Source organism: Aethalodelphis obliquidens, unplaced genomic scaffold (genome assembly GCF_003676395.1).
Source record: "Aethalodelphis obliquidens isolate GAN/ISIS:26980383/991018 unplaced genomic scaffold, ASM367639v1 scaffold17, whole genome shotgun sequence".
NCBI lineage: Eukaryota > Metazoa > Chordata > Mammalia > Artiodactyla > Delphinidae > Aethalodelphis > Aethalodelphis obliquidens.
Window position 1 is genome coordinate 4,568,099 of NW_020837961.1, and position 22,063 is coordinate 4,590,161.

At 36.3% G+C, this 22,063-nt stretch overlaps 1 pseudogene; it reads left to right on the forward strand.

Annotated features, from left to right (window-relative positions):
- The first annotated feature begins 2,494 nt into the window (after positions 1 to 2,494).
- LOC113625957 (ATP-dependent RNA helicase DDX39A pseudogene) overlaps positions 2,495 to 22,063 on the forward strand; it is a 125,202-nt pseudogene continuing 105,633 nt past the window's right edge.

A 22,063-nucleotide genomic window follows, 5' to 3' on the forward strand; every position in this document is an offset into this window, starting at 1 on the left:
CACACACACACACACACACACACACACACACACACACACACACACACTAATGTTTACCAGATATCTGCACATCCCAGGGCCCAGTCAACATGATATATAAAATTAATCATTACAAGTCCACCCATTGTCAACTTGGCATTCCTTAAACCACAATGAATCTCCAAATAAAGTTAACAACAAGGTCTTAATTCTGCCTAACATAATACAACTATCCAGTTTACAACTGAGACACAATTAACACTTTGCCCAGAAGAGTAGTTAAGGTCTTTGAGTGATATTTACTTTGCTCCTTGATATCCAGAAATTAAATATTATGATGTAAAATTAACAATAGTTACACACTATGATATAAAATCAATGTGTTTATGTTACATAAGGGAAAAAAAGAGAAGGAAAAAAAGATAGTTGCTGAATACGCCCGCACATATTCATAACAAAATAAAGGAATACTCATGACAAATATATTCTTCCTTTCTGTTAACTGGTCATGTGGCTGTAACTGGCGTTTATAACTACCTTCATTCACTACCTGTTATGTATTCCCTTTGCCTTCAGCAGGCACTTTAGCTGATCATGGTGCTTTACCTGGTGAAGTGACTCAAATTTTTATCCAGTAGGCACTGGGGCATGTAGTTTTTTATTTACTTTAATCACAGGACATGGTAATAATAAGACATGGGATCTCCTGTATTCCAGATATCCTCTTCTTTACTTCCATTGTGGAGTAGCAGTCCAATTCTGCCTGACAGTTAGTATTAATCATTCCAAGCAGGAAGTAACTACCTTCACTGCCTATTGATTCAGAATCAAGAGAAGCCCAAAGAGGTAGGTGGCTATCAACTCCTTGGTCAATGGAATCATTGTGGAAGCATTTCTCCCTTTGAAACTAAGACCTCAAGGCAAGCAGAACACAAGGTCATGGGAACAAAAAGCAAATATTTTTCTAGTGGGTCACTAGGAGTAATTGTGAGTGGTGCCACTCCCGTTCCCATGGCTTGATTCTTGGATCCATGAGTCCTGGCCATGGGAGAAACAACACAATATATTGGACACTGATTCAGGTCACATACAGCCATCTGGAAAATCTTGCTCCAGCCATGCAAGCTCTTGCAACCTAGCTGACACTGCACCTGAGTCTTCAAAACGCCATTCCACCATTCTATTACACTAGCTGCTTCAGGACGGTCAGGAACGTGATAAGACCAGCGAACTCCCTGAGCATGGGCCCACTGTCACAATTCTTTTGCTATGAAGTGAGTTCCTCGATTCGAAGCAATGCTATGTAGTGGCAGATAAGACATTCAATAATTCTACAGATGATAGTTTTGGCCTAGCACTGCATGCAGGGAGCACAAATCCATATTCAGAGTAAGTATCTATTCCAGTAAAAACGAAATGCCGCCCCCTCGTGATGGAAGCAGCCCAGTGTAATCAACCAGTCACAGGTACCTGGCTGATCAGCCCAGAGAATGGTGCCACGTGGGGGCTTATTCTCTGCAGCAGGCAGGTTGGGCACTCAGCAGTGCCTGTAGTCAGGCCAGCCTGGGTGAGTGGAAGCCCCTGTGGCTGAGCCCATGCCTCATCTCCATCCTTGCCTCCATGGCCACTTTGTTCATGGGCCCTTTGCGTGATGACAAGGGTGGCTGGGGAAAGAGGCTGGCTGGTATCCGAAAAGTGGGCCATCTTCTACTCTTGATTATTAAAGTCCTCCCCAGCTGAAGTCACCCTTTGGTGAGCATTCACCTTGGACACAAATATGCTCAGGTTTTTTGCCCATTCAAAGAGAGTTATCTACCTAGTCCTCTTCCCCAAATTTTCTGTCACCAACTTCCCAATCACGTTTCTTCCAAGACCCTGACCTTTCCGCCAAACCACTGGCCACAGTACATAAATCAGCATATAACACACGTTTGGCTACTTCTCCTTTTATGTGATGTGAATAACCAGGTGCACTGCTCAAAGTTCTTCCCACTGGGAGGATTTCCCTTCCCCACCACCCTTCAGGGATGCCCCAGAAAGGGGCAGTACCACTTCAGCTGTCCACTTTCAGGTGGTCCCAGCCTACCATGCAGATGCATCTGTAAACCAGGCCCAAGTCTTCTCTTCCTACATTGACTGCTCGCAGGGAGCTCCCCATGAGGCCACAGGTGCAGGTCGGGTAGAGAAGGCAGAGTAGAAGGAGGGGGGACCATGGGCATTTGGGCCACTTCTTCACGTAACTCACTTGTGCCTTCAGGGCCTGCTCAGTCCTAGTTGTGAATAAACTACTTTCATTAGATGATGGAGCACTGATGTGCTCACCCACCTTTATGTCTTGATGGGCCAGAAAATACCCAGTTCATGATGGGCAGCCCAGGTCACATGGTAACTTGGTCCATGCTTAGTGTTCAGTATCCCCTAAGGCCCAGTAGAAGGCCAAGGGATTTTTCTCAAAAGGGGAGTGGTTGTCTGCAAAGGAAGACAGCTCTTTGCTCCAAAATCCTAAAGGACTGCAATGCAATTCACCTGTAAGTGCCCGCCGGAAGCTCCAAATAGCACCACCATCTGCCTTCAAGAACCATTGGATCTCCTGGATCACATGGCACAAGGCGTAAAGCAGCTTACACATCAACCTGGACCTATTGTAGAGCCTTCTCTTGTTCCTGGCTCCACTGAAAACCAGCTGCCTTTCGGGTCACTTCATAAATGGGCCAGAGTAACACACATAAATGAGGACTAGGTTACTTCTAAAATCCATAGTCCCACCACTCATTGGGCCTCGTTTTTGGTTATAGGAGGGGCCAGATGCAACAACTGGTCGTACAAGAGATATCTCAACAAGTCCTACACCACTGAACCTTTAGAACCCCGGGAGTAGGTAGGAGGCTCCGGAATTTTTGTCAGATTCATTTCTCACCCTCTGGCACACAAATATGTGAATGACGCGTCTAAGGTAGAACTACTTCTTGCTCACTGGGTCCAGTGATCATAATGTCATCAATGTAAAGTATCAGTGTGATATTTTACCCCCAGGAGAGCCCATGGTATAGTTTCAGTCCAAGTTACAAAGCCTGAGAAACAGAAAAATCAATGTTCCAATCTGAGTCCACGTCCAAGAGCACGAGAGACCTACATCCCTGTTCTATGACAGTCATGCAGAGAGAGAGAGAATTCTCCCTCACTCCACTTTTTCTTCTCTTCAGGCCTCCAATGGATTGCATGAGGGCCACACAAGGTGGGAAAGGCAATCTGCTTTACTGTCTACCGATTCACATGCTAATGTCAACCCAAAACACCCTCAGAGACACATCCAGAATAATGTTTAACCAAATAAATGGGCACTCTGTGACCTAGTCAAGTTGACACATGAAATTAACCATCACAGAAGGTATGTTCTTATTTCTGCTAAAATTTCTATCACTCAAATTTCTTGTTTGTATACATAATATGCAACGTAAATTATATGTGGCACATTGTAGCAAGCAGTTTAAGCTAAACAAAGGCCAGCACCCTTTCTGAAAAAGTCATAATACTCTTGGGTTTTTTTAGACCTAGGAGATTAAGTAGGTTTAAATTTAACATAAAAATAATGCTATTATAACACTATCTGGCTTAGCTGCAAAAACATAGTGCTTCCTGCAAGGATGAAAACTTTCTCTCTCAAAGCTAGTGCAGATTTTGTATTATAATTCTGTCTCCATCCTAAATGATTAGTATTGTAATAGATCAAAAGAAATCTTTCTGTATTTATTTTTCATTTCCAAATTTTAGCAACTGATAATGTGTACTCAGTACAATAAAGCTTGATGCTGCTAATCCTAATTTCTCAGGGAATTTAAGATGTAATAGATACATTTCAGTAACAAATATTAGTTATCTTTATAAGGATATATAATAATAAATCCTTCCTTAAATACCTATAGATTATCTCCTTATAAACAAATGTAGGTGTTTTATTTTAGAAATAAATTCTTTATTTATATTGCTGATTAAATAATCAAAATTTATTGAAAATGCTTTACTTTGGTGTCTTTGGATTATTACCTAAGCCTTTGTTTCTGTTATGCTCTAAAATAAGAGACTTTTATGCAGTATGATAAAGATTTACACCAAAGTGAAATGAACATGATGGTGAATTTGAATTTAAAGAAGAAAACATGTACTATATCATAAAGAATTATTGTCCACTAAATAATATCTTTAAAATATCTTTTGGAATTTTGGGAATTTTATTTTCTCCAAGTAGTGTCAGTCTATCTGTCTGTCCATCTCTCTCTCTGCCTGTTTATTTGTGTTTTCTTTGACAAGTGAAGTGAGAACCTCTTTCTAATTAGGTGTAAATCAGACTCCACTGGCTCAAGTCCACAGATCGCATACCAAGTCATGATTCTCAACCAAAGGTGTTGGTGTCAGTTGAGGTCTCAAGGGAACTACTAAATATTCCAGAACATATAATGTCTCAATAGTGTGAGAGTCAGGTAAGATTAGAAATACAGCATCAGGGTTATTATAGATGGTGTGCCCTTTACAGGAAGGTGTATCCATGATAGGCTCAAAGCTTCTTAAGCTTCAGGTCACACGCATAGCTTCAGTTGTCATGATGACTACAGAATCTATTATATTAAATTTAAATTAAGTAAAAGGTAGAATTTTAAAATTTGGTGTCTCTGACTTTTTAAATGCGTGGGTTCTTTCCTATTTATTATTGTCTGTCTGTCCAAAGAGTAGCTTAAAGTTACTAATGAGTTCTACAAAAGTGTTTTGGGGTTTAATTTTTTACATTATTTTACTCAGATTTCTATTATACTTCCCTCTCCGTTCATTCTTTCCTCCATTTCCCAAAAGCATGTCAGATGAAGCAACTGCAGTTAGAAATGATGGGGTTAGAATAGAATATTTTGCTTTTACCTTCTGACACTGATAACACGCAACCAAGAAAAGATTGGTAGAAAGTAAAGCCTTTATATCACTTTGTTTCTGGGCCGTCAGGTAAACTCAAGGTGACAGAAGCTACTGATGATTCAAAAGGTCCAGTGTGCTTAATATCTAACAAAAACTACATTCTTTGCCTGTGTCTGATGGTCACTGATGAATAGAGTTTACACACTTGTAAACAATTTGTATATGGGAAAAGAGGGAGGAAGACGTGTCTAAGATGGTTACAAACATGCATAAACGTCAGCAGAAGATACTATTACTCTGAGGGAAAATTGAGTATAAATATTGTATGGTGATGAAGAACGTGATTAAGTTTGCTTTAATAAGCTAAGGAATCATTAAAAATCATCCACGAATCTATGATGAAATAATAAGAAAGGTTAGAATATAAATTTTACTCTCAAAGTCATAATAAAAAGTTAATTGATTCTTTTTCAAGAATATTTTATGATAAGCTAGATTTTCTCAATTTTATTCTAAGGTCTGAAATATAGATCAGAGTGTTGAGCAGCCCACGGTGATGCTGTTTTCTCCTTGCTTTTGATGTCCTGATGTCTGTTTATGTGGTGCTACGAGAAGGTGTAGGCAAAAGATAATATGAATTCAAATTGTTTTAAACTTTATTGATCTCTGAGTGAATTGCTTTATATCAAATTATATGTCTTATTTTCAAAAATCTTTTTTTCTTCCCTGTAAAATATTAGTCTGATTTTCCCTTTCCTGGAATCTATTTTGAATTTTATTTGAATGCAAATCAGTTGGCTTTCTAAGTTTTAATGCAAATTTAAGTCCTGGGTCTCAACCGCCCTCCTTCTCAGTCTTCCGTTATCGCTCTTCCTTGGTCTGAATCCTCCTGTGTTGGATTCCTAACTATTCATGTTGACACCTGACCCTGCTCCTTCCACCTTCTACTTTTCCAAATATTTTCTAAATATCTGCACAAGGGCGCCCCACAGCATCCAAACTCATCATAAACTAAATCAGACTTCTTGTGTGGAATGTAAAACAAGGGGTGCCTGCCAAATCCATTTCACTGCCTATTTTTGCATGAGCTAAACCTGTTTTTTTCATTTTCACATGGTTGAGAAAAGGATTAAAAGAAAAAAATAGTATTTCATGGTGCTTTCGAGAAAATTATATGCAATTCATATGTTAGTGTCCATACATAAAAGGCTTATTGGAAAATATATAGGCTGATGTGTTTAATTATTGCCTTTGGCTGATCTAGTGCTACTAAGATAAAGACTTTCTATCCAGCAAAGCCTAAATATGTGCTATCTGGTCTTTTACAGAAGATATTTGGTCACCCCTGATGTAGAATATAAGGTACATAAGGGCAAGGATTTCTCTGCCTTATTCATCACTGTATTCCCCATACAGTAGACAGAGGACAACAGAGTACAATCGACAGAGGACATTGTACTTGTGTGCTCTCAAGAATACTGATTCAAAGAAAAAACTAGGTACAAAGAATATTATATTCTGTCTAATTTCTCTACATTATTAATTTAACAATCTAATCTACTATTCTCCTACCTATTATTAAATCTATTTTTTAAACTTCAATTCTTGCACAGGTATTGTTAGTTTTATTTCTACATTCTGTGTCACAGTTTTCCCTTCAACTGTCCATTTCCACTGCCCTTGCTTTAGCCAGGCTGGCATTGCAACACATCTGTAATGGCATCACCAAATACCACTGCATTCATTTTCTACCACCGTCAAGCCACCCTTCACACTGCTGTTCTCTAATATTCTGTTGCTAACTACTACCCAATTTACTGCACTCAAAAAGCATAAGATGGAAGAGAAAAGGAATAAGTAGCAATTGCGGGAAGGAAGGAGGTGGAGATAGAGATCTGCTATTCCTGTATCCCTTACTGAGTACACCGTGAACAAGTGGGATTTATCCCAGGGATGCAAAGGTTTTTCAAAATCTGTAAATCAATCAGTGTGATACACCACATTAACAAATTAGAGAATAAAAACGAAATGATCATCTTTATGGATGCAGAAAAAAGATTTTGATAACATTCAACGTCCATTTATGATAAAAACTCTCCAGAAAGTGAGATAGAGGGAACTTACCTCAACATAATAGATGTCATATATGACAAACCCATAGCTAACTTCATACTTAATGGTGAAATACTGAAAGCATTTCCTCCGAGATCAGGAACAAGACAAGGATTCCCGCTCTTGCCACTTTTCTTCAACATGGTTTTGGAAATCCTAGCCATGGCTATCAGAGAAGAAAAAGAAATAAAAGGAATCAAAATTGGAAAAGAAGTAGTAAAACTGTCACTGTTCATCATCATTCCTTTTAATTTAAAGAACATGCGGTCATTCCTATTAAATGTTAGAGTATAAAGATAACTTCCTCTACAAAGAGCTTACAAATCGTTATTTAAGATATTCAGTACAAATCAGTTTCACAATATAATTTATTAAATAAAAAAATGAATATTTAGGGGATAAATTTTAATGAGTGAAAGAGACACATTTGATACTGAAAGAATAAAACGTATAAAGATTAATTAATAAAAACGTATCCAACAGGATTTGAACAAAGCTAAGTAGATTGTTCAGTGTTTAACAAAAAATGAAAATTAAATTATTTTATTCTTGTGAGAGAATCCTTGTGAATAAAGGGGAAGACTTTGCATATTAGGCTAAACAATGATACATATAAATGCTATTGAACTCAAGCTATTTCCCATTTGGCCCTTTGATCTACTTGAAGGAAAATATAGCCATCACCTTTGCCACATGTTCTTAAATACCAGGGCATAGCAAAAGGAAACACTCTAAGAGCCCTCCAACTACCCATGGCTACTGTCATCAGTCACTGACTTGGCCTGCAGCTACTAACCATGCCTATGAAGTAGAATGAATTACATAATGAAATACTGTTTACTTACAGTATGAATCAAGTACATATAAATTTGTGATGGACTGAGAATAAGATAACTTTGGTTTTGGTATACTGCATGGTAGGTAATAGGACACGTTTAAAATTCAAAAGACCTGGCTTTGAATCTAGATTCTACCCCTTAGTAGTTTCGTGGGCTTATACCATGTTCCTTAAGAAGCTTGTGTTTCTTTAACTATAAATTGGGGATAAAAATACCTTACAGTGTGGTGGCAAAAACTAAACACGATGAAGTGATGGGTTAAGCACAGGCCTGGCATACATTAAATGATGGCTAAATGCTAGCCATGTGATAGATGGGGCTCATCTTCCCGTGAGCTGTAACTCTGAGTACTTAACAATACATCCATTATTGCCCTCTACACGTGGTAGAAAACCTGGAACACAGGTTTTAAGTTTTGTTCCAACTCTACAAGGACATGGTCCTACTAATGTTAACAAATACTAGATAAGTAAGCATATCTGCTAAATTTTCCAATGGCTGTCATCTTCGTACTAGACATGAAATCCTACAACACCTTCCTTCTTCTCAACAACGCTGTGTGGAAGGAGCATGGTACTGTACCCATTTACCAATGAGGAAATGGAAGCAGGATGTTAAGTGGTTTGCTGAATCTCACACACTGAAAAATGCTGGAGTTAAGACATGAAATCAATTCCTGTGACTATACAGCGTTTGCTCTTTCATGAATATCAGGTTATCTTCCATGCATGAAAATACTGTTTTAGTTACTATCTTTTACTGTAAGAAAATTATCTGGATCTTATTTTACAAGATTTCCTAGAAATGTCTCAGGAGTTAAAAAATATATCTCCAAAGGCCTTTTAGTTTCCTTGTTCCCCGTTTCTGCCTGGGTGGCAAAATGTTTTCTAAATGAGCCAATTGTCTGCAGTAGCTAAATAGAGCAGCAGCCATTCTGATATAGACAGAGTAATGCACACTTTGTCTCCATCCTACAAGAGCAAAATTGCATGGGCTATGAAGTGGTAAATGTTGCAGTAAAATGAAAAAGAAAGTGATGACCAAAAAAAAGTGTCAAAATTTCTCAGCAAAACATTATTTTCAGAAGAACACTTTCAGGGGTATAGGAATATTTTATCAACTAAGTTGAATATGTTTCATCTAAATGAAATACTTAGTTTCTAATATTAAGAGGCTATTATGTCAATCATATCCCAAAGGGTACCATATGAATGAATAGTGGGAAAAGTTGTAAGTGTAAAAAGAAAGGACAAGAGAAGTATATAATCAAGGAACATCTGTGAAACAAATGTAATTGAAATTATCATAAGTAAAATAATAGTTTTAATTTGATTCAATGAAAAGACAACTACAATTAAACCTTAGTATTGTGTTTGGTAGAGATATTATCTAAACAAGAGAGAAAAAATATACTTATATAAAAGTTCAAATCATTAATATTTTAAAATACCAGTGTGCTATTGAAACTATTTGGAAGAGTTTTAATGGAATTCAGAATAACAGTTCTTATTGATATAACTCAAATCGTCCAATTATCTCCATCACTTTTGCCAACTCAAGGGTCCGAGTTACTATCGCCTTTGGCAGGGGATAACATAACAGCCTTCTAATTGGTCTCCAATCATCCAGCTTTCTCCTCCTGCAATCTATACTGCAGTCATCTTTTCAAAATGCAAATACAATCACATCAATTCTTTCTAAAACCTTGTATTCATTTCCAATTTCTTTTTGGAAAAGAGACAAAAATAAATCCTCAACGTGGTCTATCAGGCTCTGCTGCCTACCTGTTTCTATCTGCCTATTCTCATCCCAAACACACCCTATCCATGCCCCAGCTAGACACGACGTCTTCAGATATGTAAAATCTCTTGTTCCCTCCCATCCCAGGCTCTTTGTGTAATTGTTGCCCTTTGTTTGGTATACTGTTACTGTTATACTTGGTCATGTAACAATATATACTTATACGTACTTAAAAATTCTCCATTTTCAGATCTCACTAGAAACATAATCTCAGGGATGCTTTTGTTATTCCTCCAGGTGAATCCTTTTCTCCTTGTTGTTGCTGTTGTCACATGCTCTTATTGATTTATGTCCCTCTGTTGAGTATGTATGTATCTCAGTTTCTAACTATACATTCATTTGTATTCATTTGATTAATGTCTGTCTCCTGTCCCCATATTAAATTTAAATCTTCCTAAAATCTTAAAATCTATGACTGTTTATTTTTTGTTCACCATTATACCTTCATCCCTAGTCATAGCTCTGAACACATGATAGGCATTCAGTAGATATTTATATAACAACTGACAGAAAGCTTTAACAAAAAAATGATATAAAATATGTAATAACATAAATTGGAGTTTAGGATTTTTAAGTTGGGTTTATACTCAGGTGAAATGTTCTCATATTCAGGCAACATGGTTTGTAATCAGGTGAAGTGGCCTTTATGTTCACTATTTATAGTCTAAGAACTGTAGGAAATTATTTTCAGTACCCCTCAGAAACAGATGCCACTACCAGCCTGGGCTATCTGGATGCAGAGATTAGAGCAATGGAAGTTGCCTCCATTGTAGGTAAAGTGAATGAAAGATTCAGTCTTGGGTTTCTTCCTTATCAGGAATCAACCTGAATGAGGAACTTCCTCTGGCCATTAAATCCAATGTCCACGCTCATTGAAGAAATTGATGATACTAAAACCAATGTACCACTTACCTCCTATTCAATAGTCAACATTCAAAATTTAGTATCCCATTCTTTTTTATTTTTTTAATTTTTTAACATCTTTATTGGAGTATAATTGCTTTACAATGGTGTGTTAGTTTCTGCTTTATAACAAAGTGAATCAGTTATACATATATATATGTCCCCATATCTCTTCCCTCTTGTGTCTCCCTCCCTCCCACCCTCCCTATCCCATCCCTCTAGGTGGTCACAAAGCTCCGAGCTGATCTGCCTGTGCTATGCGGCTGCTTCCCACTAGCTATCTATTCTACGTTTGGTAGTGCATATATGTCCATGTCACTCTCTCACTTTGTCCCAGCTTACCCTTCCCCCTCCCCTATCCTCAAGTCCATTCTCTAGTAGGTCTGTGTCTTTATTCCCGTCTTACCCCTAGGTTCTTCATGACCATTTTTTTTTTTTAGATTCCATATATATGTGTTAGCATACGGTATTTGTTTTTCTCTTTCTGACTTACTTCACTCTGTATGACAGACTGTAGGTTCATCCACCTCACTACAAATAACTCAATTTCATTTCCTTTTATGGCTGAGTAATATTCCATTGTATATATGTGCCACATCTTCTTTATCCACACGTAGGTTGCTTCCATGTCCTGGTTATTGTAAAAAGAGCTGCAATGAACATTGTGGTACATGACCCTTTTTGAATTATGGTTTTCTCAGGGTATATGCCCAGTAGTGGGATTGCTGGGTTGTATGGTAGTTCTATTTTTAGTTTTCTAAGGAACCTCCATAGTGTTCTCCATAGTGGCTGTATCAATTTACATTCCCACCAACAGTGCAAGAGGGTTCCCTTTTCTCCACACCCTCTCCAGCATTTATTGTTGGTAGATTTTTTGATGTTGGCCATTCTGACTGATGTGAGATGATATCTCATTGTAGTTTTGATTTGCATTTCTCTAATGATTAGTGATGCTGAGCATTCTTTCATGTGTTTGTTGGCAATCTGTGTATCTCATTCTTTAGATTTCTATTATTCCCAAGTGGCTTTTCATGTTTTTGAGCCCAGTCTATCACCCCTTCTATTCTCCCAAATCTGCCCTCCACAACTATTTTTCCCCATCATCTGCCAGGTCCCTGATGTCAGGGAATTTTCCCTCTATTTCCATTCATTGACTGAAGACTGGCTTTATTCTCAAAATAATGGGTTTTTTTCCAGGCCTCTCAAACACATGTCAGGCTTTCGCACTGATGCAATTCAAGCAATATCTGTAGTGACTATGCACATAGCTTCTCCTTCAGTCTACTGGGATTTAAATCCAATATTCTTATTTAATCATTGGTTCATGATCATCTGTGATCATCCAACTGAAATGATCTACAAACAGTTTTTAGCACAGTTCTGAAAACATAATACTAACAACCAAACACTGTAGAATAATACTATCATTCCAGACCATTATTACCTCACCCTTGTTATTATTAATAAAAAAATAAAATAAAAAATAAAACATGATCCACTGCAGCTAATATAATTAGGGTATATTTTACTGTGTCTTTGCTCTTTGCTTTTAGCTACCGATGTTACAGTCATGATCCCATTCACTGAAATATTGATCTCTGCCTCAGTCTACCTTCTATCCTGCTATCTTGCATTGGTTGGTGTATCCAGTAATTTAGCTTGTCAAGGAGCATACGCTGACTGTCCTCTTACTGGTGTCTGTCTGGTGACAACTCCTGGAAGCAGTTTGACCTGGTGACACTCAAGCCCAGAGGTGGGCTGCAAAGCTGATTGCCCCCAGAGCCTTTGCTCCCATACTGGATATGGAGCATTTTCTTACTAAGCACAGGTGGGGAGATTAAGTCACAGCCAGGACTGCAGGCAGCTTGCAGCCCCTCCCAACTGGAGAGCCTGTTTTGAAATTGAGAGTAGCCTGGAGTGATCTCTTCCCTTCCTGTCCCCATAGGGGAACTGAGTCATAGCTTTACCTACTGTGGAGAGTATCTTTTGGCTTCATCTGCACTCTTGGAAGCTGTGCAGCTCAGTGGCACTTAGCTGAAGCGTGGGCAGTTAGAGCAATAATGATAGTTTGCAGAGCAAAAGTTAGTGGCCCTGTTCAATCAAGGAACTTGGGAAGCAAGTTGGCTTGAGTTTACACAATAAGCAAAGAGCTTTACCAGCTGTAGAGTTGCCTATCCTACTGAGCCTGGGCAAGAAATCTAATTTGTAACCCCGTTCATCCTCATCGCTGAATATAGCCTTCAGACTGCCCAACCAGGGAACCTGACCAGAGCACACAGGAAGCTGTGTAGCCCATTTAGCGACCCTACATAGAATGGCACCTGAGCAGAGAGCACAGCCCATGGCTTCCTCTGGCTTCCTCTATCTGTAGAGCAAAACCAATGGCCTCACCTAACAAGGTAATTCAGTGAATATTCTGGCCAGATTCAGGTCTCCAAAAAATAAGCTGTGCAGGCTCTGGATCCCATCCTGCCCTACTACCAGGACAGAGAAGCTAATTTATAGCCCCATCTATTACCGAATATAGCAATAAGTCCTAACCGTCTAGTGAGCCTGACCAGGGAATCCAGGCAAGGTGGAGCCTATCCTAGACTCTTGCTTGGGTAAGGAACCAAGCCAGCAGTCCTGTTTAACTATTCCCAGCCTGTGGCACTATTCTCCATCCCTGTCCTCAGAGCTTGAACAACTGCTTCACCCCAAAACAGATCATAAAAGCAGGTCCCACTTGCCCAAGGACATTATCAGCAGACACACACCGAGACACCCAAACTGAGCTGACTGGTGAAGAACTGTCTCTGACAATGCAAACCTGTAAAGTCTGGAAGAGGAACTTGATTACTCAAATTGGCAGATACCAAGGTAAGAAATCAAGGAAAATGAAAAAAATCAGGTAAAAATTACACCATCAAAAGAAACTAATAAAGCCCCAATAATTAATTGTAAAGAAAAGGAGATATATGAACTGTCAAAGAACTCAGAATAATTCTCTTAAGGAAGTTTAGTGAACCACAAGAAAACACAGACAACTAAAGAAAATTAGGAAAACTATACATGAATAAAATGAGAAGTTCAACAAGGAAATAGCAACATCAAAAATAAATAAATAAACAAAAATCCTAGAGCTGAAAAATACAATAACTGCACTGAAGAATTAAATAGAGAGTTTCAAAAGTAAGCTCAACATGCAGAAGAAAGAAGTAGAAACATTCACCTTACAGGAATTCCAGAAGGAGAAGAAAAAGAGAAAGTGACAGAAAGTATATTTGAAGAAATAATTGCTGAAAACTTCCTGAACCTGGGGAGAGAAATGGATGTCCAGATCCATGAAGCCCAAAGGATCCCAAATAGATTGAACCTAAATAGAGTTTCACTGATACACATTATAATTAAATTGTCAGGAGTCAAAGACAAAGGAAGAATTTTAAAACGAGCAAGAAGAAATAGAGAAGCAATATACAAGGGAACCCACATAACACTACGGGCAATTGTGAACTATATATCATATATTAGCATCCTGCAGTAGATTAGCAAACATAAACACATTTCAAATTTTTAGAACTATATTCTTCTTCATACTATTTTCCATTGTGCCTTAAAACATGTTTATTAATAGACCAAAATATCCTTATCTCTGAAAAAATTAAAAAGCCAAAACTAAACAAACTATGTTTAGCAATAAATGTATCAGTTTACCATTGTATCTGGAAATGACTTAGATATTCAATGAATAGCCATTATTTAAATTAACTTATGAACTTTTATTTATATTTATTTAAAACGCTTGTTTTTAACAATTACGTTTGGATTATACAGTAAATAACCATCGTCTTTATTTTTCTTTTTGAAAAATTTTGAAGACGTGCCAACTTTTATTAAACCAACTTAAACTATGTTTCTTTTATCAAAGATTATCACAGATAATGTGAACTTGAAACACATTTGGGTTACTTTCTGTATTTCTGACAGTATACTTGATTTACATAATCTTTAAGCCAATTAAATAGAGCTCTTTACAAATTAATTTTGGAAATACCATCCAGAGGTAGAAAAATATTATATAATTATAACATATACTTATAGACATACATAATACACAGGCAGACACAGAGATGTTTATAGGTTTTGTTTTTTAAAATTTTAGCCATGTCTCATGTAGAAAACTCAAAATAGTTGGATCCAACTTGTGTTTTTGGCAGATGGAGTAAGTTAACGTTGCTTGCTCGGATGGTAAAAGCTTTTTTACTAAAGATGTTTTATTTGCATGCTGAAAATCATTTCAATTTTTAGAAGCTTATGCATATCAAAGAACACATTCCATTCTCTCTGAGAATTTTGAGATCCTCTTTTTAAGGGCACCCCTTAATGTGGACTTATCTAAACAAAGTTCCTCCAGACTGGCCATTATAATTTTAAATTATCTAAAAGTTCACTCATTTTGCCAGAAAGGCACAACTTCACTTTCCAAGAACTAGGTGGAATCTATCTTGTCTATGAATTCCCTAAAACATCTTAAATATGAGGGGCTCTGTTTTCTAAAACACTAGGAATCATGTTATTCCCTCTTTTGAACAGAATGGATGCAGGAAGCTTCATAAAAGCAGATTGAAACACAAAGACAGCAGAGCTTGGATGCACAAAGAGAGCAGTAAGTTAACCTCAAAAAAAAAATAGCCAGTTATTTTACCAGCAAAATGGGTTTATTCAGGAATAGCAGAGAATTGCAATTCAGGACAGGCAAACTATAGTGAATCATAGGCAAGTTCGAAGAGACGAAAGAAAGGTCAGCTTTTATTAGATTTTAGGAGGAAATTGGAGAGGGTTGTTTGGAATAAATTTTTATTGGAGAAAAACTCTTACTGGCTGCAAGCAGTGCTTAGTTCCTAGTACTTAGTGCTTTGCTAGGGCAGGGAGAAATCTTCCTTCTTTTTCTTAAAATCAGGAGATGAAATCGCCATGTGAAAAATGTCTTCCCTTTACCAGAAGAAAAGTAACATTCTTATCATGGGGATAAGAAGTTGAAACCGAGAGAACTTTATACAAAGAAATCTACACAAAGATACTATCTTAAAATAATTCTTATCTTAAGTCTTCTTGACGGCTATGCAGGTGCCTGAGAGTTCTCCGTTCAGGACTTCCTGACTCCATTTTACATGAGGTTTTCATTTCTTTATTTTCACAGTGTATATGTGTGAGTCTAATTCTGGATACTCTCTTTTGTCCTGTTGAAATATTTTTTAACCGTGGGCCAATGCAACTCTATCTTGATTACTGTAACTTTATAATAATTCTTGAAATATAGTAATGAATATCCTAACATTATTTTACTATTTCAAGGTTATTTTCTTAAAGTATTTTCATATTCCTAGACATTTTAGATTCAGCATGTTAGAAATTTTAATTAGGATTGCATCAAATCTGTAAATCAGTTTAAGGAAGATTGGAATCTTAGCAATACTGAGTTTTCCACTATGTGAATGAACAAGCTTTATATCTTTCTGTCCTCTCTTACACAGTTGGTGGGTCAGGAAATTGTTAAAGTCACCGTAGGGAAAAAACAATTGATGGCATCTAATGAGTTAAAAATATCCATACCCTGTAAGCTAGTAGATAGCTTCCTGAGGATATACCTAAATCAAACATGTAATATTTTCCCCCAAAGTTATATCTTAGAAATTTTTGTCATATTAGCCTAAATACTTACAAAGGTGAACAGCTTAATTTATATCAACGATAAAATGTATATTTAACTTGTGATATATTCTTAAAATAGAGTATTATACAACAATAAAAACAAAGTATGGTTCCATCTAAGAGAATAGTTGAATCTCTCAAATACACTATTGAGTGAAAGATTAATTATAAAAGATACATATTTACACAGTTATATAGTGTTAAGTTAAAATAAGCAAAAAAAAAAGTGATCTTTGGTTTTCAAAGTCAAAATAACGTTACCTGTTGGGAGGATCAAAGGTATAGTAATCTTGAGGAGACATGGATGTTTCTGCTATGAATGATATTTTATTATGGTGGTTTGGTAGTTGTTAAAAAATGGGTTAATTTTGTCATAATCCATTGTTACCTCCACTTAGAATGTGTAAATCTTTATTTTTGGCCTACACTAATATAAATATTTGTTTTAAGAAAAAAAATATGTATTTAAAAATCTGTCCGTTATGGACACCTGTGCAGTTCTCCTGGAGAAGAGTGTTTCGGGCTCCAGTCACACCTGGCTCTGCTCACCACTCTCCCTGACCCCGTGTCTGCACCTCGTACACCCTTGTTTTCCTTGATACATAAAAGATTTGAAACTTGGAAAAATACACAGGCTTTTGATAGTTGGCTTTTTTTTTTTCCTTTGTGGAAATGGGACTGGATATCATCTAAATGAAGAGTTCTTAGAAGATGATATAGTCTGATAGATTATTCACAAGAAAGGGGTCATTTAAATTTTTAGATCTTTGCTGTTTTCCATCTCCTCTTTATGCTTCTTTTTAAAAATTCATGTGTATTTCATACATTTGTTTTTTTCATTTCCCTATGCATATCATTTTCTCAGTCTCAAACATATTTCTCTCTCTGCTTTCGACTTTCCCCTCTTTACTGATTATCTTTTTTTGTAGTTACTGTACTATTCTTTTTCTCTTTCATATACTGTACAAAGATTCTATATCTTCCTAAATCATCATTCTTATTTTAATACTGGCATTAACACATCTAATTTAGTTCCTCTACTTCTCTTATCCTCCTTTGTCATTCTCAAAATTCATTTTCCCTTTATTAGGTTTTAGTTTATCTGGTAATTAATCTTCCATTATGCATAATTTACTTCTAACAATTCTAATTTCCTTATGCTTGGTAAGGTCTGCTACACAGAAAGGAAGTTCTTTTCTTAAAACTCCAATTGCTTATGAAATTCTCTTGTCACACACACAAACACACACACAAGCAGCAAGCCATGCTGGTAATATGGTCATTTTCACATCACTTGAAGAAAATATCCCAATATTCCATCCTGAGTTATTAGAACTTATGAACCTACTGGTTATCACTTTCTTTCTCCTGAACTTCAAAATATTAAATTTTCATACCCTGAAATATATCATCCTAACAATCTTAGGTTATTTTTATAGGTTTAATAATATGTATACTTGCTTTTTGTTTTACTTGTCACTGACTGTTGATTCTTGAAGTTTGTGGTGTTTACTTTCATGCCTTAATAGAAATTCTTCATTATGTACTAAATGTCAGTTGTTATACACACACACACACACACACACGTAATGTACAATAGGAATTGTTCTCTTTTTTAATTATTATTATTGTCTCTCATATTCAGATCGTTGTATTTTATACCCACAGCTTAATCATTATTTTTATATTGTTTATTAACTGTCACCTACCTTTTTGAATTTGTATGACATTCAGGCAATAATTCACTCTGATGTATTTGTTATATGTCAATTCTGATTTTTGCTTATGACTCTGATATTTTTATTGTTCTCTGCAAGTTTATGACTTCAGTAATGCATCTCTGGTTACTCTCTCTTTTATTCCTGCCTGATGTATTTTCAGCTCTCATTTCACACATTCCCCACCTTGAAGTCTCACTGTTGTTGTATTACTTCTCTTTACTGCCACTGGCTGCTTCTCCCGAATTTCAGAACAGAAATAAAACAGCTTCCAGATGATTTTCTGCTTGCCTCTTTGGCCTTTGACTCAGTATTTTTAGCAATGAACTTTTTTCTTGTTTCTTGTTATTTTTCTCCTCCCCCTGATTTCTCTCCTGCTGATTAGGCTTCTTTTATTGTTCATCTACAATTATTCTGAAATATATTCTTTTTTTTACACATCTATCTTCATATATTATTTCCATATTTTCAGTGTTATCTAAACATATTACCTGCATTATTATTTCATAGAAAGTGGCAGAAGGATTCTAATCTTTCCCCTATAAACTAAAACTGCTCAGCCTTTAATAAATTATTTGGCCTCTTAGTTGTGCCCTTTTAAAAAGTGTGATAATCACATCACTTGCATAAGTTGGTGACAGGATGTGAGGATTAAATATTTTAACATGTGTTAAGGGCTTAGCACACTATCTAACATTGGTCAGAACTTTAAAAATACTAGTTCTGTTTATTGGTAATATTTTAACTCATTTTATTTTTAAATAAAGACTTAGACAAGAGATTAGAGAACAACATTCTTGAAAGGCAGAATGGGTATAAAATTATCCACATAATTTTACTTCTTTAATGCATTTTATAATAGTTTAGTTATTATTGAAATAACTCATACATGTGATACTTAAAAATGCAAATGTTCAAAAGAGTGGTTGATGATGGGCTTCCCTGGTGGCGCAGTGGCTGAGAATCTGCCTGCCGATGCAGGGGACACGGGTTTGAGCCCTGGTCTGGGAAGATCCCACATGCCGCGGAGCAACTAGGCCCGTGAGTCACGACTACTGAGCCTGCACGTCTGGAGCCTATGCTCCGCAACAAGAGAGCCCGCGATAGTGAGAGGCCCGTGCACCGCGATGAAGAGTGGCCCCCACTTGCCGCAACTGGAGAAAGCCCTCGCACAGAAACGAAGACCCAACACAGCCAGAAATAAATAAATAAATAAATAAATAAATAAATAAATAAATAAATAAAAGAGTGGTTGATGAAAAGTAAAAATAAGCCTTTATTTCCATCCCGGTTCCCTTCATGAGAACAGTAACTCTTAGCAGTTTCTTTTGTATCGCATCATAGATATTCCATGTGTACACAAATATTTATATCCAATTCTCTGTAATGAATTATATATGTAATAATACATATTATATCTTTTATGATACATGCACATATATATATACATATTATATGTGTGTGTTATATACGTTAATATGTTTACCAATTCTTCTTCCGAATATAGGTGCAATATTTCCAAATAATCCTATAGACATTCCTTGCTAACCTACCATTAGAAAGTGGATCAGGGCTCAGAATATAGTCTTAGAGTCTATTAACACTTCCATATGCACATTTTTGAGAAGATTTTGAGAAGTAAGTTTAATTTTAACCAGAATTAGTAATCAGGAAATAATAAACATGCTAAGACAAGAAAATATGGTATCCTGCACCAATTAACACAGACAAAATATCTTCTATTTTCACAGGAAATACTATTGTACAAAAGTGTAATAAAAGAACACACAAAAGCACACACTGCTAAACACCACATAAAGTACTTAAAAGTAACAGATTTCAGAAAATGATATTAGTTCAATCCTACTTTCACCAGTGCTTATAAATATACATGAAAACTGCTCATAAAATCACTCTTGGTACTAGTAAATCTGGCAATAATTTGAATCTTTGGAAATAGAAAAGTACATAAAACATAATATATTTGTATTATAGGTACAATAGAACCACTATAAGAATGAAAGAGGTGTTACCTACTGAAAAAGAAAGCGCTGTTTTGTAAAAGAAAATAAATTAGATAGAGAGATAGATGTAAGTATCTACGTAAGTAATGCACACATATATACATACATACATATCATTGCATAGAAAATTTTTCTATGGATAGAAAATTTTTTCAAAGGTGACACCTTCACACTATTAACATTTGCCATCTAAATACAATGGACAGTCATTTGAATACATGGGATGTGGGCTTGGGAGTGTGGGATGTCATCAATTTTAATTTATGTACTACTTATGATTTTTACAAGTATTATAAAGTATTATATTATGAGTATTATAAAGGATTATCTCTATTATAAATTCTGTAAGAAACATGATATTTTGAGCTTTCTCTCATACCATGTAATATCCTCTTCTGTTGTTATGCATAATTTTTTACAAATGACGCATCATTAGGCTTATACCTCTTCTGTACAATGACATTTTCACCTTCCTTCTCACTGTTGGAGCATACTTCATCCCTTATCATGATCAAGCGCACAATTTGAGCTGATAATTATGTCATATTTCATCATGAAAATGGAAAATGTCAGAAGCATTTCAATCTTCTCAAGACTAAGCCTATGAACTTACCAATGTCTGCTTCTGTTTTTATACTTTCTTCTTTACTAAGAAGTGCAAGAGGCATCCCTTATTTTTCAGTATCAGTCCCTTTATGTGTAAACTGAATTCTCTCAGTTTATCAAGAGCTTACACCTTCATTATCCTTTCTTGATCCTTGATCAAATATCTTAACTTCTTAAATACAACTTATTTTAGCATAAATTGTCTGAAAATTTTGTACTCCTTGAAAAATAAGAAAGGGAAGTACCCTCTGATGGCCAGTAATATTACTAGAAAGTGTCTTCTTTTTCACTCTTTAGAACCAACTTTCCCAGATAGATACTGTGCCTTTTCAATGTAAGATGAGTTTTCTTCATGGGAAAATTTTAGCTGTCTCTAAACAGTAGCCAGGAAGGAATGTAGCTGTCTTTCTAGCCTTCTCATTCTATCTTACACAAACTCTTTCTCTTCCCACTCTCCCAGTGTCTTTGTATGAATGTTATGCCAATTCTTTTTCCTAGGCATGCTTGAAAGAATTCGATTTTTCTAGACCAGCTATTCACAAGAGTTTCCTGTTGAGGTGAGATTGGGCCCAATGAGCCTTCATGCGAAGCTTTTCATGACAAGGGTTGTCCCTCTGTTGTTACACTGACATATTTGAAAGGCTATACCTCTTATGCTTCCAAGAATTTACCAGGTTTAAGAAGTGTTCTTTTGCCAGCTCTGAGCTCCTTCAGTTCCTGAAAAAGGCAGTACCAAGAGGCTAAGCCCCTGCCTTCCAAAGTAATACATTTCCTTTTAGAAGGTGCATTTATTTGATGGTATTTTTGTTGTTGTTGTTTTTTCTCTTCTCCTATGGGCTTCGCGAAGCACTTTTTACTTTGCTGCTCAGCTTCTACAGTTTTCATATACTGTTTGGTCTTAGCCTTAATCATAGCAATTTCCATTCAGATGGTTTCTTCTTTGAGAAAACAGATTCAAAATTCTGGCTTCGTTAGACCCCTCTGTACTGGCCATGCTTTTTTGCTATCTTTTTGCAACTTGTTGTGGGTCCCGCTACATACTCTGATTATCTGAATTGCTTTGGGGAATACTTACATATAAATTACAATTTGAGATTTCCTCAGACTCCTAGTTTTCCTAAGAAATAATTAATGTTTTCTTCATTGTATTGCATCGTTTCCAGGAAAAGAAAGGTGATTCAGAACTAATTCCCCACTATGTTTCCAATGGTAATGCATTAGTATAAATTTGAACACAATCCTGCATGAGGACAGGCAAGTTCTTATAAATCTTTGAAGAAAAAAAAACAAACATCTTTTTTCCACCTGGAGAATTAGCCAAGGCTGACAAGTTTCTGAGTTTTTGCTTTTGTGTTTTAAATGATGGATTGTTTCTATACTTTTTTACACTCAGTGTCCTAGTATTTTCAGGGATTTTAGTTCTAACCTCTCTCTTTCAATAGATCAAGGTAATGGACCCTGTCTCTACTGTTCATTAAAATCAAAATTG